At 36.7% G+C, this 21,737-nt stretch overlaps 2 non-coding genes across 2 annotated transcripts; both read left to right on the top strand.

Moving 5' to 3' along the window:
- The first annotated feature begins 5,137 nt into the window (after positions 1-5,137).
- Positions 5,138-5,209, top strand: Trnad-guc. The gene has a single exon. It is a non-coding gene; the product is annotated as a tRNA-Asp (tRNA).
- A 2,136-nt stretch (positions 5,210-7,345) lies between these two features.
- Positions 7,346-7,417, top strand: Trnad-guc. Its single transcript has one exon. It is a non-coding gene; the product is annotated as a tRNA-Asp (tRNA).
- Positions 7,418-21,737: the final 14,320 nt, after the last annotated feature.

Here is a 21,737-nt window from a genome sequence, read left to right as displayed (position 1 = left end):
ATGATTGTGTCTCAGTTTGAACCCCCGGTACAGCTAGATTGGCATAGTTCACATTCAGTTTGATTGAAGCAGTCCATTCAGATGAAGATAGTGCGTATTTGTGCATCACAAATTGGTTTGCTGCCTGATTTCTCATAACAGAAAACTTCTTCAAAGCAGTCAACCTCTTTCTGCTTCAGCAGCTGGATCAAGGTCTTCTTAACTTTGTGATGCCTGACAGTAATGAGGTTTTCATTGTGATTTGTGAAGCACCCAGAAAATGAGCAGGAATTTCTTTCTCTCTGTTGCAATGACTACAGAGGTTGGATGATTGTGTCTCAGTTTGAACCCCCGGTACATCAGCTAGATTGGCATAGTTCACATTCAGATGAAGATAGTGAGTATTTGTGCATCACAAATTGGTTTGCTGTTCAGTTTGATTGAAGCAGTCCATTCAGATGAAGATAGTGCGTATTTGTGCATCACAAATTGGTTTGCTGGTGTGTGTGTGTGTGTGTGTATTCCGAGACTCCAATCCCTTGAAAATATTTGCCTCGAGACTAGTCTTCAAGCGATTTCATTGACTCATAATCACATTCAGTTTGATTGAAGCAGTCCATTCAGATGAAGATAGTGCGTATTTGTGCATCACAAATTGGTTTGCTGGTGTGTGTGTGTGTGTGTATTCCGAGACTCCAATCCCTTGAAAATATTTGCCTCGAGACTAGTCTTCAAGCGATTTCATTGACTCATAATCAATTTCTCACAGTTCTTGATGAAAGTTTGTGCCACATCATAGTCGAATACAATTTCTTCTTTGAAAGTGCAGCCCAGATGTCTGATTTTCTCTCCACTAGAAAAGACTTTGATGGTTTTCACCTGAAAATAACTTAAGATCTTTTGACAACAAGATCCCATCCTTCAGAACAATAGCATTACTTTTTCTGTGCGCCAGTTTTTTGAAGTAGTCTTTGTATGAGGTGAATTGAAAGGACAGCAGATTCGACTGAGTTGGAAGAGACTCATAATCAATTTCTCACAGTTCTTGATGAAAGTTTGTGCCACATCATAGTCGAATACAATTTCTTCTTTGAAAGTGCAGCCCAGATATCTGATTTTCTCTCCACTAGAAAGGACTTTGATGGTTTTCACCTGAAAATAACTTCAGATCCTTTGATAACAAGATCCCATCCTTCAGAACAATAGCATTACTTTTTCTGTAAGCCAGTTTTTTGAAGTAGTCTTTGTATGAGGTGAATTGAAAGGACAGCAGATTCGACTGAGTTGGAAGAGACTTCTTCGTCAGCAAATCCAGTTTAGGCTGATTGCATCATAGTTATGATTCAAATTATTATATCCATGTTTGTTGGCATATTTAGGATCCACAGGAAAACCATTTTGGTTATGTGGCGGATTTGGGATCTTGGATAAAGTGATACTATCAAGACCAATATTTTATTATTCTCAAGTATCTAACTTTGGTGTTCTTCTCTCTTTGTAGGAAATCAAAAGCCCGAGAGACATACTAAACGTATGTACTTTGAAACTGGCGCCCGAAGAGGGACTCGAGATTTTTTCATAATATTGAGTGTAAGATTATCCTAACTTTGTATAATTATTGATAAAGCTGAGAAAGGTTGTAATGGCCTACACATACTTTTGTAGCAGATTCTGTGAGGGTATGAAAGAGAAATTAAGCATATTTTTATAACCTTGAGAAATATCAATGAGCAACCAATTTGAATATTATCTTTGTGATGATATTTTTTTTTTATTAGCCTAATTTAGACTGGTTTAATTTTAATTAGGTATAGGTATAGGTAGAAATTAGAATCCCAATATTTGGTTATTTTCAAGAGTTCAAATTAAAATCCTCCTGAAATGAAATAATTATTTTTTACTCTTGTTTGTGTATTTTTACAACATTTTTCTCTTTATGATATCTAAAAAAAAAGAAAACCGGGAAAAGTCAGGGAATTTTATTTTTCCATTTTGGTAAACACCCTGATTTCTCTGACTCCAATAACTTTTTACTTTCTATTACCCTTACGAAAAGAGCAAGAAAATATAAAAAGGAAAAAAAAAAAGAGACAGAAAAATACATATACAAAATGGGGTATGGGGATTTTTTAGTATGAAAGACAAAGAGAGATTATATAGAAAATGCTTAGAGAAGAGAGAATGAGAATGGCTGTATTGAACAACACACCAACACAGTACAGTGTACAGTTTTTACTTGTGTTGAAATAGTTTGATGACGTCAGTGGGTAACAAACTCCGTAATATAGTGTATAAAGCTTTATCTCGTCGTTCCTAATAGCAGAGTGTTCAATTTATATAAAAGTAAAATACTGGCAACATTTTACATTTTCACTGTCATTCTTTTGCTTTGCTCTGGCTCCGTATAACCTACTCTATTCTCTATCTTTCTCTCGCTCACTCACTCACTCACTCTTGCATTACCATCCAAAACAAAGCCACTTTTTTATGTTTCTTCACTGAAGACGGAACGGTTGGTCATCCTTCTCAGGACGATGTTTCTTTGATTAAAACAACGCCACTTTTTTATGTTTCTTCACTGAAGACGGAACGGTTGGTCATCCTTCTCAGGACGATGTTTCTTTGATTTTTTTTTTATATTTAGGTTTCCATTTCCTTTCGACGTTTTTTCGTCGAAAAAGATTTTCCCTTATAAAATTTCTCGTGTAGGTAAACTCTAGGTATCTACCCATTTAAAATATTTGGAATTTTGTAAATATTATTTTTACAATTATTTTAAAATTTCCAATTCATCCTATGAAATATTTACCAATAATATATTTATGTATTTTCAAAATTTAGCACTACTTTTCATCAATATAAACTAAAACATTAATTATTTTTGTACTGCTGATTTCTCCCATGTCTCCTATTCTAATATATTGTTTATATTTCGGTCTTATTTCAGCTAAGTCCCAGAATTCCTGATGACTACCCATACCGATCTGTTTCCAGACTCCAGAGGTAAGAATGGAACATTATCCAGAGGTAAGCATGAAGTAAGTTACAACAAAACCAAGTTGCAGATGCATAGGTTTTTCTAAATGATCTTGTAGAATAGTCTTCAAGGTCAAAAAGAAAATAGTCAAACATGGTAAATAAAGGCATACATTTACATGATAGTAACATTTACATGACAATCTAGTTATCAAGTCCCACGTCTATTACCACAGAAGTGTACTTCTTTCGACCAAAATACTTTAAATTTAAAATAAGCAACGTGGGTCCAACTCCAACCTCTGCATACTCCGTACACAGGAGTTAAGGATTTCAAAATGAAGCTCCCCTCTTTGCAACGCAACCCTCGCCCTCTTTCACATCCTCTAAATATGTCTACAGGATAAAGCAGTTGTTTGAAGCACTGCTGTCCCCTCTTTGCAACGCAACCCTCGCCCTCTTTCACATCCTCTAAATATGTCTACAGGATAAAGCAGTTGTTTGAAGCACTGCTGTCTACTATACAGCATATGACTGTGTATAGTGTGGTGCTCTGAGGAAATATTGTAGAAACGCACTGAACCATACAATTTGGGAACGTCGTTTCTAGCCAATTGCTAATAATTTCAATAATTTTTCAGTAAAATGGAAATTGAAAATTCATTCCAGTAAAAACTAGAAAGATTAATAATTAACCCGAATGATCAATTTTTGCCAGTGGTCTTTTGTCCAATTTTATCAGCTGGATCTTTAAATGATAAGCCAAAAGTGCCCATTTTTTTGGGGAGAAAATTTTTAATAAATAATCCTGTAGGTACATTATTAATGCACCAATTCAAAAGTGTGAACCTAAATCCTACAAGGTTACTTGTATAAATTTAATTAATAGAAAGCGAGGTACATTATTAATGCACCAATTCAAAAGTGTGAACCTAAATCCTACAAGGTTACTTGTATAAATTTAATTAATAGAAAGCGTATTATTAGTATTATTTTTGGTACTCGTTCATTTCACAATGAACTTTTTCATTATACCCGCGAAATTCAATATAGCGCATCTATTGTTGTTTCCATGGTAACGGACAATTTCATTCGAACCTCACCACCTACCACCACCCACTCACTCATTTTAAAATTTCATTTTTTCTTTTAATGAAATGATGAGTGTTATTGGTAAAAGAATAAGGATTCATGGAAATAAATATGTATGCCCGCGAAATTCAATATAGCGCATCTATTGTTGTTTCCATGGTAACGGACAATTTCATTCGAACCTCACCACCTACCACCACCCACTCATTTTAAAAATTCATTTTTTCTTTTAATGAAATGATGAGTGTTATTGGTAAAAGAATAAGGATTCATGGAAATAAATATGTATGCCAAGGAAAACCAAAGGAGAAAACCTGGTATTACAAATTTCGATATGGTCTTTAATCTCTCAAACATCTCACTCAGTATTTATGTCCTTCAATTTGTCCTTTAGAGATGGTGCATCAATACCGTTTCAAGGGTACCTCGAGGTAGAAAAGTACAATGACAGAAAGTTCGTCAGATACCTCTAACTCCGTCATCATATTTGACGAAGCTAAAGAGGAGAAATTCTGAAGCTTAACTGAATTTTTTGAGGAAACAATAGCAACCAGCTAACGAAGAGCGAGCACTGAGACTATACGTTGCGCGTTACATAGGTACCTACCTAGGTGTGCTTTCAGATTGTTTTCCGTCTGAAGATTGAAGATGAACAGTAATAATAAAATTGATATTGACAGAAAACGACCATAAAAAAAATGTCAACAAAGACATTTTTGCATATTACATTTAGAATTAGCCTGATATTGGATCCTTGTAAAAACTTCCAGATAATTTCACTTTTGAGTCTCCAAATGAAGTTACTAATTAATTGGTTATTAGTTATTATTCTTTATACATAACCATCTGGGACCTATTTCTCTGGTGGCAGTTATTCTTTAAAAAACCTTTTTAACATGTTAACTCTGAATTTGTAGGTATACTGTGTTCATCTTACCTAGATTTATAAACCTGCCAAGTACATACTTCTGAACGCACATTTTTACGTTCGATTGAAATCTCGACAGTGCTGCTAGAGCAGTACTACTACGTCTTGCACGCTTGCATGCAAGCTTTAAAATATTTCTTTTTCTCTCCTACATTTCAGCAATCCTCGGTAGTATAGTGGTCAGTATCCCCGCCTGTCACGCGGGAGACCGGGGTTCGATTCCCCGCCGGGGAGAATTTTTTTCCCAAATATCGGGAATTTTTTTGTTAGTTTGAAGAGTAAAAGCTGATTTTAAATAGTATTTGTTCTCATCGAATTCATACATTTTCGATTTTGACTGTCGAGGTAGACAGGTAGTCCCATTCTTTCAACAGGCCCAAACCACAAATTTGGGTCACTGAGGGCTTTTTAAGTGACCTTTTCAGAGGTCAACACTCTTCTTATCTACTAGTAGATTATCAAACTCTTTATTTTTTTTCAACGGACCTGTTGACAAACTCATATTGGAAGGAATATAGGAAAAGAGACGCCAGTATCCCACGTGACTTTGTGGCGCTGCATACAAACACTCCGACGTGCTTGGAATTTCAATTAATACCGCCAAGCAACAAGCAAACACAGTCAAACTATACACAGAATGTAGAGAAGGCACACAAACCAAACTGCATTTCAAATTGGTTTTCTAGAGGCATTTTACATTTTGCATTTCAAATTGGTTTTCAAAAGCATTTTGCACATCTCTGTCCACCAGTCTTTTACAACTTATGATCTCTCTTGCAATTTTTACGTGTCTCTTGAACAATCAAGGTTCCTCTGTATCTACTTGTCTTGAAAAATATCATCAGGAGGTGGTGCCTTTTTAGCCCGTCCTTCCTTTATTATTACGATAGTAATAAAAAAAGGTATAGGCTATTGTATTCGCTTCGGTATCGTCTGTCAGTCTGTCCCCATAGAAGGACTTATCCAAACCTGGTCAACCTATATATCAAATTAAAGGTCTTTTTACCAGAAACACGAAAATGGTGGTGCAAATTTTGTCCAGAGAACCTAAAGCCCAAAATCCAAAAAACTGGTTTTTGGGGGATTTTTACTATGCATTACAATATTCCTAAGAGGTTTGAGGGCCGCCCAAACTCGAAGAAGGAGAACAGGAGTTTCCAGCTGTTCCGAGAAAAATTGATACATTGAACTGTAACTGTTCCGAGAACGAACATCATCCCATCAGGACAAAATCCGCCCCGGGCGGGAATCGAACCCGCGGCCTAGCGCTTACAAGGCAGACGCCCCAGCGGGAAAAAATCCGCCCCGGGTGGGAATCGAACCCGCGGCCTAGCGCTTACAAGGCAGACGCACTACCAACTAAGCTAACTAGGCTGGCCCAAAAGGTTTGATAGAGGGAACTGTAACTGCTCAGGTTTTATCGTCCAGAAAGCGAAGACAGAAGGAGGTCGGGATAGGAGAAAGCCAGCCGCTCCGAAAAGAATGGTGAAACTTTTAGAGCTGTCCGACTTACAGTTGAGAAGTTTAATGTAATAGAAAGTCGTGTGATGTTCACACCAGAATATGTATGCCAAGGAAAACCAAAGGAGAAAACCTGGTATTACAAATTTCGATATGGTCTTTAATCTCTCAAACATCTCACTCAGTATTTATGTCCTTCAATTTGTCCTTTAGAGATGGTGCATCAATACCGTTTCAAGGGTACCTCGAGGTAGAAAAGTACAATGACAGAAAGTTCGTCAGATACCTCTAACTCCGTCATCATATTTGACGAAGCTAAAGAGGAGAAATTCTGAAGCTTAACTGAATTTTTTGAGGAAACAATAGCAACCAGCTAACGAAGAGCGAGCACTGAGACTATACGTTGCGCGTTACATAGGTACCTACCTAGGTGTGCTTTCAGATTGTTTTCCGTCTGAAGATTGAAGATGAACAGTAATAATAAAATTGATATTGACAGAAAACGACCATAAAAAAAATGTCAACAAAGACATTTTTGCATATTACATTTAGAATTAGCCTGATATTGGATCCTTGTAAAAACTTCCAGATAATTTCACTTTTGAGTCTCCAAATGAAGTTACTAATTAATTGGTTATTAGTTATTATTCTTTATACATAACCATCTGGGACCTATTTCTCTGGTGGCAGTTATTCTTTAAAAAACCTTTTTAACATGTTAACTCTGAATTTGTAGGTATACTGTGTTCATCTTACCTAGATTTATAAACCTGCCAAGTACATACTTCTGAACGCACATTTTTACGTTCGATTGAAATCTCGACAGTGCTGCTAGAGCAGTACTACTACGTCTTGCACGCTTGCATGCAAGCTTTAAAATATTTCTTTTTCTCTCCTACATTTCACCAATCCTCGGTAGTATAGTGGTCAGTATCCCCGCCTGTCACGCGGGAGACCGGGGTTCGATTCCCCGCCGGGGAGATCTTTTTATTGACCATAAAAAAAAATGTCCTCTTAGTAAATTTTTACAAAAAATGATCCTCCACCAGTCTTTTACAACTTATGATCTCTCTTGCAATTTTTACGTGTCTCTTGAACAATCAAGGTTCCTCTGTATCTACTTGTCTTGAAAAATATCATCAGGAGGTGGTGCCTTTTTAGCCCGTCCTTCCTTTATTATTACGATAGTAATAAAAAAAGGTATAGGCTATTGTATTCGCTTCGGTATCGTCTGTCAGTCTGTCCCCATAGAAGGACTTATCCAAACCTGGTCAACCTATATATCAAATTAAAGGTCTTTTTACCAGAAACACGAAAGTGGTGGTGCAAATTTTGTCCAGATAACAATAAAGACAAAAAAAAAAAAAAAAAAAAAAAAAAAATGGGTTTGGGTAGATTTCTTTCACATTTTCGTCACACAAATGAGCTCTGATTCTTGAAAATTTGTCGCGACGACCTATGAACTTTAAAGCAAGAAAAGTTTTAGATAACGACGCTCTTCCGATCTAGTCGATCATTTAAGACCAGTTTTAGAGTCCCCTATGTTAAGCTACGCCGAGCAACACCAATAAATGGATTGGTGACTTAAACATTATATTTACAAAAAATGATCTTCCACCAGTCTTTTACAACTTATGATCTCTCTTGCAATTTTTACGTGTCTCTTGAACAATCAAGGTTCCTCTGTATCTACTTGTCTTGAAAAATATCATCAGGAGGTGGTGCCTTTTTAGCCCGTCCTTCCTTTATTATTATAATAATATGTAGGTATATAGGTACTGATTTTCTCTAATCACGATCAAATAAACTACGGGCTAAAAAATTCCCGGAGGGACGGGCCCAGCTTGTTTTTGTCGGAATTTAAACCAACTCCCCAGATAACCTTTATGAGGCTAAGTGCTCTCCGAAATAGCCAGTAGCATATAATATGATAATGTCCCATACAAGACGGACAGTCTCAACATTTCCTGATCCATTTCAGACAGGGAAAAATGAAGTCGTAGAAAATCACAATTATTTTATCATATTATGCCTGAAATTTCTCCCTTCCAGCTCGTTCCAAGGCAATTTTCAAGGTTATTTAGTCTATTAATATAATATGATAATGTCCCATACAAGACGGACAGTCTCAACATTTCCTGATCCATTTCAGACAGGGAAAAATGAAGTCGTAGAAAATATTATGCCTGAAATTTCTCCCTTCCAGCTCGTTCCAAGGCAATTTTCAAGGTTATTTAGTCTATTACTTTGCTATTCCAGAAAAAGTCTAGGGGCCAGTCAATGTTAAATATATTATACATATCATGCTTTGCCTGTTCTATACAGAATAATACATTGACAGGAACATATTATGTAGACGTAAAATGAGTCAAATAACTTATGCTGACTTAACTGTCTTTATTTCTTTGCTAGATGGAAGAGCTAGAGTCAAATATTGAGGGAAAAGATTCAAAGTGCTTCTGCTCATACATCTTCCTATCTATTCTTTTGACTCATTGTAAAGCTCTTTGAAAGTTTTCTACCTAGATATTGATTTGTGTTTTTGATGTGATCAATTTGAACATGTTGTCTGTAGTTAAGACAATTCTTCAAAGTTCAAATTCCTGTTGGTCTTCCAACAGAAGCTTTATTCTTCCTCTCGAAATGAGTCAGTAAGGCAGTTTTCAAGTGAGTCACACAAAACTCTCACAATAAAGTGTCCATGATGAGTCACGCTATCTCGAAGTCTCTCTGTACACCACTACGACTCGTCACACAAAACTCTCACAATAAAGTGTCCATGATGAGTCACGCTATCTCGAAGTCTCTCTGTACACCACTACGACTCAACCTCTACTGACGACGTTGATACCTATGTACATAAAAAAATATTCTCTCTTTAGCTGTATTATGTATGTTGGATTCAATGCTTCCCAACATGTTTATGTTGACTGGAACGGTCCAAACTATACAGTGATGCTAAATCGGTGGATGTACGGTTGTACACCTATCCCTTTTTCGTACGCTTTTTTGTCCACGCTGGTCGTCCTGTCCTTTTTTTCAAATCCTTCAAACTGGTGTACATTCTTCCTCAGCAGATCCCTGTTTGCAATGTCGTCTTCTCTGATTCCCATCTTCATTATGCCTGACTTATCTTCTTTGAACCATCGTATTTGAGTTTTAGGATAGCCTATCCCTTTTTCGTACGCTTTTTTGTCCACGCTGGTCGTCCTGTCCTTTTTTTCAAATCCTTCAAACTGGTGTACATTCTTCCTCAACAGATCCCTGTTTGCAATGTCGTCTTCTCTGATTCCCATCTTCATTATGCCTGACTTATCTTCTTTGAACCTTTTGAAGAAACAGCTAAACCAAAATAAGTTTGATAATGATTAGCGGGGAAAAATCGTTTTAATTTTTCCGATTTTGGTTTGGGTAAAAAAGGAAACTGAATGAAATGGATTCTGTTTTAAACCTTTCCAAGGTCGCCGTAAAAGTAGGTGATAATTATTTATTTGGAGACTCGCTTATTGAGTACTGATGCTAATAGTATACGCATGGTCGTGTGCCACTCACACTTGTAGGTAGTTATGTTTAGATTTATTTACATTTTAATTTGTTGCTGACTAGACAGGTTGATGCCGGATCATGTCATATACATATGTGGCATTGACTTTGAGCATATTTGGCAAGTTACAGTTGGGTTTATTGCAGTTTAATTGCTTTTTTCATAGGAAGAAATATGTTATCTATATCTTGTGTTATTATCCTATTTGAGCTTTTTCATGGAAGCTGTCTGCATGGCCCAAGGATATTTTTTGAATCTTGAAAAAGTGGACTGAAAATTTTGAAAGAATGGACTGGAAAACCGGGAAGTCAGGGAATTCCGGTTTTTGATTTTGGTAGACACCCTGATTCAATAATTAATACATCCAAGTTCCAAGTAATTATCCCAAATAGAACAAAAATGCTTTCTAATTGCCAATCAGTTGAGTTTTATGATCCCGAAAGTGGTTTTTCCTGTACTACTGGAAAATGGTACGACTTTTCCGAAATTTTCTTTCGCCAAACGATGTAAACCGCAGTTTTGCATATTGTCTTATGGTCAGTCAGCTAATTTTCGCACTCCTTATGGGCAATCAGTTGAATTTTGTGTAATCAGTTTTTTAGGTATACGGTATACCCCATTTCGGATCAAAATTTTGTGCTCTGGCTCGTGGTTTTAACAAAAACATTTTATCGACTAACGAAACAAAACTGAATGGATGAAGAAAACTCGACTCTTTATTGCGATGAAAATGTATCTTTATTGGCTTTGTTGAGAGTAAACTATTAGTAAACTACCAAGAGTTCTACCCTGATCACACCGGTTAAGGTAGATTTTCAAATGGAATGTAATTTCAAATTGGTCAAACGGGAAATAATTGGTGCCACAGCTCAATCATGAAGTAATGTCGTCGGTCGATTTGGTACTGGACTGCAATCCTGAGAGTAATCGACTAAAATGAAAAAGTTATGACCTAAAAACTGACACGAGGTCTGCATTTTTTTAAAAGGTGGTTTTTTGGACATTTCTCGGAAACGAAGCCGAAGTTAGGAAAATGATCCACAGAACCTTGTTAGAAATGATGAGGTCTACCTACCCTAAGCGGTTGTCAGTGTTTTTCTGGCGCACCCTGTATAGGTTCAATCTCAGGTACCGGGGACGCAACTCGGATGATCTTTTTTTGATGTTTTACCTAGAAATGCCTACAATTTATACATAGGTTGACAATTCGTCATGTGTATTTTACATGACTACCTAATAATTGTCTTTACATTATGGACATTCGTATAGGTTCAATCTCAGGTACCGGGGACGCAACTCGGATGACCTTTTTTTGAGTTGGGACCCAAATCGGATGATTTGGGGTTCTCGGACTCATCTGGTGTTCCTCCGTTATATCCGCCACTCACGTTCATACCGTCTGACGGACCGCGGTCTAGCATACGGTCTGAGCGTGAGAAGTTTGCATTGAATTGATTTAGTTCGGAAAAAGTTTCAATAATACTTACACTATCTATACAAAGGTGAAAAAATCTCTTTTAGTAGTACAGTGTGCTTCATTTTTTCTCTACATGTGTTGAGACATTATAGAGGTAAAAGAAAGTAAAAAATTCAAGGCAACCAATAAGCTTTCAGTATTTGGAGAATTACAGATGTCCGATTTAAGAATTTGATGCAAATGGTAATTTAGGCTGAGCAAAAGGCATTGCATCTTATGAGTCTTTTGTTTTTAACAGAAAATTTGCAATAGGTGACCCCAGTGCCTTTTAAATTATTCTAAAATGACTAACCCTTGTAATGATTTGACAGCGATCAGCAATACCTATCAGAACCGACGTAAAATCCCAGTTCCAATAGCAACTCTCCAACACAACTCTCATTTCTTGCTCAGTAAATTTTTATCATGAGAGTTGGAAATATTTGAAGTACTACGTAAGAGATATGGGACCAAGGTAACGTACACAGCTCAGGCGAGGTCATATGAGGAATCAACATGAACATGGACTGAGTGCTCAGAGCTCTGGCATTGGTTTACAACATGAGAGGTAGGACGTAGCACCGACGAACATTCTAATTCCACGAGGTACCTATATCTGCTGGAGAAGGCGTTTGCTTCTCTGTGCAGTGCGCTCGACGATCGACCAGTTTTGCTCTGTTCTCGTTTGGGGTTTCTGACTTTGTGTTCTATTCAGTACCCATTTCACAATCACAAGAAAATATCTTCAAAGGACCAGGGCTCAGCATTTATATTTTCTTAGGAACCATTGAAATTTTCGATTTTACTGTAGATATATGTGAATATGATACACATAATTATGTACAAGTGGGGAGAAACTAATAGGTATTGGCTAATTTCATAAAATTTTCATTTGATAAATGTATGCATACACATAATTATGTACAAGTGGGGAGAAACTAATAGGTATTGGCTAATTTCATAAAATTTTCATTTGATAAATGTATGCTTTTTTTTCTTCTGAAGTTTAATTTAAAGGGTACTTAGGTTCTTGAAGAAATAGTAAGCAAACTGGATCAAAAAGGGCAAGAAATTTTGGGTGAAATTCAAAATTAATATTTTGAAAATTTTCCTATCTGCAAATAAAATTTTCCAACAACGCAATAGTAGGGATAGGGACTCAAAAAATAAAACCAGAAGAGAGAATTACGATGACAAAGAGGGGAGGGTTGAAGAAAACAAGGGAAACTGGGGTAAAAGCTGGGTGGCAAAATATAAAAGCTCTCCCTTTTCTGAACAAACAGGGGAATGTTTACTGGCGTTCACTTTCAGAGTAGTAGAAATGAAACACTGGCAAAATGGAAGGATGAGCTGTTTTGGGTTACCTTAAACCTGAACGGGATAATAGTATTATAAGTTTTAAGTAAAATAAAAATCGAGAGACAGAGCAAAATGTCTTCTAGAGACCTAAAAACTTCCTATGGGGAATGCCTTATTAATCAAACACGAATTTTGTGAAATTTGAAAATGTACAGATCTTTATCCTTGGTAATATAAGACAGTCCCTATAATGCAGCAAATAACTTTAGTTCTAGAAAATAACTTCAATGCAACGTGACCAACTGCGTTTTCTTGCAGTGACAGTTGAAATTCAAAATTTGTTTACTTCAAATATGTAGATGGATAATAAGTACTTATCATGTATTTACATTGTATTTTTTCCTTTCCAACATTTTTTCATTTATTTTCTTGACTTGGAAAGAAAAAAAGCCAACGGAATTTAAGAATTCAAATTGAGATCACTAGAGCTATCTATTATAGTTGTAAGTAAGTACCAAGACAATATATGTACCTACACTGTAAAAACGTGGTCACTTGTTGAAAAAGTAATATGTAGAAACTTATCGCAAAAGATCCGTTTACAATTTCATATTCTCTTTTGACAGAGTCATTTGCCCTATGTGCTACAGCACTACAGCAGCACTGTTTCTCTCAAAAAATAATAGTATTATATTTTTCTAAAACTGTGGAAAATATCTATTAATGTCTTATAAAATATTTTAAAACCAATACCTATCTATTATTTATTCTTTAGATAAGAAAAAGAGACGGAAATATTGAAGGTAATTCGTTTTCATAAAGCTCTAAATTGTCTAAATGTAAATATTTTAAAATACATAAGCGTCATAAGCAATTATTGAGTTGTATTTTCAGTATTCCACCATATCTAGGTACGTAAGTTCAGAATTACAATTTATTTTTAATATGAGTTTAATTTTATCGGGTGCAGAGGGCCCACTTTCCTCAATATGCCTAGTCTAAATGCGCGTCCACAACGTTCCCACCAGTGTCCATATGGCCAGCCACTTGGGACTATGGTCGAAGCTACGATCAAGGCTCCGTTGAGGAAGATCATATTCATTGATCATCTTCGCCTTTTCCCATGTACAGACGGGATCGGCGTTTTCAGCCTCTCAATCAGCCCTAACTAGAGTGTTTGCTTTGGGCTGACATTTGGTTTTGGCTACAAATTTTACGAGTGGATGGCCTTCGCACTCAACCTTTGCTCTTCCTTTAGCAAGGGAAAGGCTGGTATACTCCTTGTTTAAAGTCCCCCCAGCCAGCAGACTAAGCTGGTCTACTTTATCTGACTGAGGGACTTTTGTAGAAGGATAGGCAAAGAAGAAAATTGCTCTGCTTTGAAGAGTCTACCTAATCCCATGTTTTAACTTTCTATTTCGATATCTCTCACCGTAGGTAGATACTAAAGCTGAAAACCGCCAAAAAGTAGTTGAAATACCACTAGGCGCTTTAGGTAGGTACCTATGTATATTAACACTACTTACCTAAAGGGTTCGTGTGGTGTTGAATTTGAGAGCTTCTTTCCAAGTTTCAGGTCAGGCAGTCTCGGTCATAAATGTCATAATACATATCATATTTTGTACACGGGACCAAAAACGCTTTTTGGCACTGAAAACTGACCATGGAAAATGCTGATTGGAATAACTAGGAAAGTAAAGAAAAACCGTTTGGTCGACCGCGCGCTGAACTGAGAAAACGTGCAGAGTACATAAAATCACCCTTGACTGATGTGAATACATAAAAAAAGAAAAGTTTTTCGAATGTTCTATTGCACCGTTTCGTGAAGTCGCCGGTCTCGGACATGATCGGTACTTTTCGTGTGTGTTCGGCTTCGGCAAAGCAGGGCTGAGGGCATGTGATTTTGGATTTTTTTGCTATCAGGTTACTGTAGGTTCAGCAGAAAAAAATTTCAAAATTTTCAAAGAGTACAACTAGTTGACTAGTTCAAGACTACAACTTACAAGTGCCTTTAATGCTTTAATCGATTTTTCCGGAGGTCTGAAATATCTAGTTACCACTCTTTTGGATTCGGGAATTTATGGTTCATAGAATAGAATTGCTCATTAGCCAGTTGCTAATATGGTTCTAAAATATTGTTAATTTTTCTTATTTTGCTCTCACTTTTAGAGTTTTTATTGTTCCTGAAAAATACTGAAGTACTCAGGAGAAAACCATGGCGTTTTAGAAAAGTAAGTCTAAAAGAACTGTATGTACTTTGTAAGGATGGTGTTAGTTTATACTTGGTATATGACTATGTACTGGATCCTCTTTTTATAATGTGTTCTCTCTTCTTTTGGGGGGCTTGCTTTTTGCTCTCACTTTTAGAGTTTTTATTGTTCCTGAAAAATACTGAAGTACTCAGGAGAAAACCATGGCGTTTTAGAAAAGTAAGTCTTAAAAAGAACTGTATGTACTTTGTAAGGATGGTGTTAGTTTATACTTAGTATATGACTATGTACTGGATCCTCTTTTTATAATGTGTACCTCTGCTTGTTCTCTCTTCTTTTGAGGGGCTTACTAGTAAGCTCCTCAGTTTTGCTGTACCATTCATTTTTACTGGAAACATTATAGGTAGGTAGCTTTTGAATTTTAAAAACATTGATTTCACCTACCATAGATGATGTTTTTTTTTCTCATTCCATTCAAAATCTCTTGTTGATTGAAAGCCACAACAATGTGGATTGATCTTAGATATCTCATGTCTTTTTTTTTTTTTTAGTGGCCCTTAACTGATAAAGCAGACCAAACTTTTGTGTAATGCCCTGGGCATATAACCAACTACCCAATATCACAATAGCTTAATAAGAAAGTGTTCTAGACTTTTCCATGTACCAACCATTTACAAAGATGTCTCATTGTTTGTCAGAAATTGATTAATAAATCCATTGTTTATGTTTTCTAGTCATATTATTTGTCCAAAGAGTTGCATCTGAAATTTACAATGACAAGTGAAGAGCATAAACCTTTGAAGGAGAAATTTGACAAGGTGTGTTCTCAAGGCCATCAGATTCAGAAGACTTTGAAGTACCATCAAAACCAGGTAAGAGCTGAGAAAATCTATTCAGTCTAACAAGTCATGTGATATGACTCGTTCGGTGGATGGGCGAACATAGACAGACAAAAGATCCAGTGAAATGAAAATGAAGAACAGATAATAGTCATAAAAAAAATCCTGCTCCTTAAGCAAGTATCTTCCCTCTTATAAAAGGATTTTTGTAATGTCCCATTGACGCGCCTTATGCACAACTACCTTTTATAAACATTGATTTCACCTACCTTAAATGATGGGATGGTGTTAGTTTATACTTGGTATATGACTATGTACTGGATCCTCTTTTTATAATGTGTTCTCTCTTCTTTTGGGGGGCTTGCTAGTAAGCTCCTCAGTTTTGCTGTACCATTCATTTTTACTGGAAACATTATAGGTAGGTAGTTTTTGAATTTTAAAAACATTGATTTCACCTACCTTAAATGATGTTTTTTTTTTCTCATTCCATTCAAAATCTCTTTTGTTGATTGAAAGCCACAACAATGTGGATTGATCTTAGATATTTCATGTCTTTTTTTTAGTGGCCCTTAACTGATAAAGCAGACCAAACTTTTGTGCCATGCCCTGGGAATATAACCAACTACCCAATGTCACAATAGCTTAATAAGAAAGTGTTCTAGACTTTTCCATGTACCAACCATTTTTGAATTTAGATTTAATTAGTCTTTTTGCCGATTCATAGGGAAGTTTTGGCGTAATTGAAAAGGGGATGCTTGTTCCTTTTTTGGCCACCCAATATCACAATAGCTTAATAAGAAAGTGTTCTAGACTTTTCCATATACCAACCATTCACAAAGATGTCTCATTGTTTGTCAGAAATTGATTAATAAATCCATTGCTTATGTTTTCTAGTCATATTATTTGTCCAAAGAGTCCCAACCATTTACAAAGATGTCTCATTGTTTGTCAGAAATTGATTAATAAATCCATTGTTTATGTTTTCTAGTCATATTATTTGTCCAAAGAGTTGCATCTGAAATTTACAATGACAAGTGAAGAGCATAAACCTTTGAAGGAGAAATTTGACAAGGTGTGTTCTCAAGGCCATCAGATTCAGAAGACTTTGAAGTACCATCAAAACCAGGTAAGAGCTGAGAAAATCTATTCAATCTAATAAGTCATGTGATATGATTCGTTGGGTGGATGGGCGAACATAGACAGACAAAGAAAAGATCCAGTGAAATGAAAATGAAGAACAGATAATATTAGTCATAAAAAAAATCCTGGTTTTCGATGGAATGTCCGGGTTTTTGGAACCAAATGTCCTACTTTTTAAAAATTTGATCTGGAGACCCTAACTGGACTGCAATCCTGAGAGTAACTTTACAAGCCTCTTGCAATACATAGTCTAAATGCGCGTCCACAACGTTCCCACCAGTGTCCATATGGCCAGCCACTTAATTGGGACTATGGTCGAAGCTACGATCAAGGCTCCGTTGGGGAAGCTCATATTCATTGATCATCTTCTTTGCCTTTTCCCATGTACAGACGGGATCGGCGTTTTCAGCCTCTCAATCAGCCCTAACTAGGGTGTTTGCTTTGGGCTGACATTTGGTTTTGGCTACAAATTTTACGAGTGGATGGCCTTCGCACTCAACCTTTGCTCTTCCTTTAGCAAGGGAAAGGCTGGTATACTCCTTGTTTAAAGTCCACCCAGCCAGCAGACTAAGCTGGTCTACTTTATCTGACTGAGGGACTTTTGTAGAAGGATAGGCAAAGAAGAAAATTGCTCTGCTTTGAAGAGTCTACCTAATCCCATGTTTTAACTTTCTATTTCGATATCTCTCACCGTAGGTAGATACTAAAGCTGAAAACCGCCAAAAAGTAGTTGAAATACCACTAGGCGCTTTAGGTAGGTACCTATGTATATTAACACTACTTACCTAAAGGGTTCGTGTGGTGTTGAATTTGAGAGCTTCTTTCCAAGTTTCAGGTCAGGCAGTCTCGGTCATAAATGTCATAATACATATCATATTTTGTACACGGGACCAAAAACGCTTTTTGGCACTGAAAACTGACCATGGAAAATGCTGATTGGAATAACTAGGAAAGTAAAGAAAAACCGTTTGATCGACCGCGCGCTGAACTGAGAAAACGTGCTGAGTACATAAAATCACCCTCGACTGATGTGAATACATAAAAAAAGAAAAGTTTTTCGAATGTTTTATTGCACCGTTTCGTGAAGTCGCCGGTCTCGGACATGATCGGTACTTTTCGTGTGTGTTCGGCAAAGCAGGGCAATGTGATTTTGTTTTATGTGGATTTTTTTTTTTTTTTTTTAGAGATTTTGGGAGGACAATAAAAATGATGCAGCAGCTGCATGAGAATCCCATAAAGGCAGAGGATTTTTGTACCAATCTACATTTTACTTCACACAGTAGGTAACCTTTTTTCAAAAGGTTTGACAGATGGACTGTAACATCTTACTATCCCGAAATTGAGGAGGAGGGCTTGAAGTTAACTGTTCTGAAAACAAACCTTATCTGATAAATTTTTCCCTGGGTGGGATTTGAACCTGTGACCTAGCAGACACACTACCCTCCAAGCTAATAAGGATAGCCAAAGATAACTTTTATTATACATATTATGCTTGTAAATGGTTGGGATACCAACAATACCATGAATACCAATGATACCCTTGAACTTATTATCTATATCCACTCCTTTTCTCGTCCTATTTCCCCGTCTTCTTCTCTTACTAGCTTTCCTTTCTCTTCATTTTCTACTTCTCTCTTCGCACCTCCCTTTTCTTCCTCTCTTCCTTCATCATCCTTTACTCCTTCCCATTTATCTCTCCCATCCCTTTCCCCCGATCTGTGAACAGTTGTTACCTCTAGTAAAACAAGAAGCAGAAAATTGTCTTGATCTCAACAAAGTCATCCGAGGTAAGTACACAATTGTAAAAATTAGCACAGGCTGGAGGTATCTCAAGCACTCCTTGGTGAATGATCTTAAGCGTGTATAGAAATCCGAAATTCTGCAATAGAAGAAAGAAATTTGAATGTCTTTTGTCAAGAGACAAAATATTGGTAGAGACAATCTGTAGATTTTTTATTAAAACAACAACTTGAGTTTCTTTATCCTTTTCGTTTCTTTTCCTCTAATTTTATTCCTCCAATGTGTGAACTGTTCATGTTTATTGTTTGCATGTGTTAGGAGTATTCAAATTAAGATTTACTAAGCATAATCTCTACAAATCATTAGTTATAGGCCACCTAGCCCTCTCTTGGGTCATTCTATTTTCTAGCCTCTAGCTAGAGGGAATAAAAAAAAGGCCATGCTGATTTTTTTTAATCAAAGAGTTGAATCAAAGAGTTGAACGTTTATACTCTGGTTGTGGCCCCGACCACAAGTGTTTTTAGAATATACGGAGCTAAGCATGTATCATTTAAGAAATCAATTTTTTGAAGTGCAACAAAAAATGCATATTTTTCTTTTAAAGTAAGTGAACGAATTTTTCAAGCCTTTTTTATTTCGGTTGAACTTAAACCGAGTTTATACTCTGGTTGTGGCCCCGACCACAAGTGTTTTTAGAATATGCAGAGCTAAGCATGTATCATTTAAGAAATCAATTTTTTGAAGTGCAACAAAAAATGCATTATTTTTCTTTTAAAGTAAGTGAACGATTTTTTGAAGCCTTTTTTATTTCCTGAAATACTGTGCCACGTGATGTGTAATTGAGAACTTCAATCGCAGATGATTCTTGATACGGAGCTAAGCATGTATCATTTAAGAAATCAATTTTTTGAAGTGCAACAAAAAATGCATATTTTTCTTTTAAAGTAAGTGAACGATTTTTTCAAGCCTTTTTTATTTCGTGAAATACTGTGCCACGTGATGTGTAATTGAGATTTTCAATCGCAGATGATTATTCTCCTTATTTCCTGGAAGAAACCTCCCCTTCCTATCGACCAAGCACGATGCCTGAACACCAGAAAGACTACAAGGTGGAAACCTCTGTGTTTGCTTATGATTCCAGGCGACCCCCGGTCCCTATTTTACAAGCAACAAATCGCCAGGAATCGAACCCGAAACAAAGAGCTTATAGAGGCCCTCATGACAGACGTACGGAATAATGTGAAAGTGATGGTGTTAATGCGGGGTCTGCCTGGGTGTGGGAAGAGTACCAGAGTGAAGGAACTCATTGCTGCTACTGGGAAACTAAACGGAGCAAGACCGGTAGCGTTTAGCGCAGACCATTACTTTGAAACGCCTAGTGGGTATCAATACAATGTGAAGAAGTTAGGAGAGGCACACAACTGGGCGTACAAGGCCACAGAGGCAGCACTCCTGGCTTTCCAAAGCCCTGTGTTCATCGATAACACCAATACGGAGGAGTTTGAGATTCTCAACTATTACAACCTGGCCTATCATAACTGGTACAAGTTCTACGTGTTAGAGCCGGAGACAGAGTGGGCGTTTGATGTGGACCAGTTAGCAAGGAAGACACTGCATAATGTACCCAGGGAGAAGCTGGCTCGAATGTTGAATAAATATTGTTGGCCTGATGGACAAAAGTGGACGAGGAATGAGCAGAGTGATAGCGTGGAGAGTTGTGCAGAACAGTTGCGAGACTCCTGTAGCACGTGATGAAGAGGAAGTATTTGAAATTTGACAGAATTATTTCAAGGAAAATGGCCTAGTGGCACTTTCACACTACGGACAGTAGTTCGTTCACGTTTCCTTGCCATTTGACAAAAACTCGTGTTGAGTAGACATTTTTTTCTCGTAATATTTAAACGGAATTGTACATTTTGATTAAGTTCGTTGATTCTTAGATTCAAAGACAAATGCGGAAAGTTCATACCAAGAGGACCATTCCACGAAAAACTTTGCACTCTTCACTTTTCGTGCAAGGAATGAGAGAAGTTTTTTGTGGAATGGGTCTTATCTTTTTATACGTGCATATATCTTTTTATACTCCTTATTTTGTTTTTCTCTTTTTCCCTATGTCTTGCTTGATAGCTTGATTTTGTTTTTCCTTCGTGTGATGTCTTTTTTCCCCCTTCCGTTAAAGTTGCGTTTCCATTTTATTTCCTTTTTTTTTTCTTTTTTTTGTGTGCTGTATATTTTCGCCTATTTTCTTTTGTTCCTTATTTTGTTTTTCTCTTTTTCCCTATGTCTTGCTTGATAGCTTGATTTTGTTTTTCCTTCGTGTGATGTCTTTTTTCCCCCTTCTGTTAAAGTTGCGTTTCCATTTGTGTTAATTTGTTTTTCCTTTGTTACCTATTCTTCCTTTATCATTTTGTGTTTGTGTTTTCCTACATATGATTTTTGTGCTCTCTCCTTTTCCTTGTGTTTTTTCTGTGTTACCTCAGGTTACCTGGTCCTTATTTATGTAAAAGATATTTATGATTTTTGTGCTCTCTCCTTTTCCTTGTGTTTTTTCTGTGTTACCTCAGGTTACCTGGTCCTTATTTATGTAAAAGATATTTTTCCATTTTATGTTGATGCCTTTTTCCCTCCAACTGCATGCAATGAAGGTTTATAAGTTTCAATGTTTTATTAGGGTATTCTTGTCTCAATATTTACGAGACTAAAAATGGATTTTGTCCCGTTGGATGAAAAAGATATTTTTCTCATAGTGATTGATGCCTTTTTCCCTCCAACTGCATGCAATGAAGGTTTATAAGTTTCAATGTTTTATTAGGGTATTCTTGTCTCAATATTTACGAGACTAAAAATGGATTTTGTCCCGTTGGATGAAAAATTTTGCAAGACGAGACAAGAGAAAATGTACGTGCACCTAGTAATAGGTGTAGGGAGTTGGGATATTACTCATTGACTGAGTAGATTCGTAGAAGCTTAACCCATTCTTTAGGACTGTTTACCCTTACACCTAAGCATCAAGGTTGGCTTTTTGTGTATGATTGACCGAGTAGTCCACTGAACAGAGATATAACCCATTCTT

This window comes from Diaphorina citri, unplaced genomic scaffold (genome assembly GCF_000475195.1).
Source record: "Diaphorina citri unplaced genomic scaffold, Diaci psyllid genome assembly version 1.1 scaffold689, whole genome shotgun sequence".
Lineage (NCBI taxonomy): Eukaryota > Metazoa > Arthropoda > Insecta > Hemiptera > Psyllidae > Diaphorina > Diaphorina citri.
This window is presented reverse-complemented; position numbering and strand designations above follow the sequence as displayed.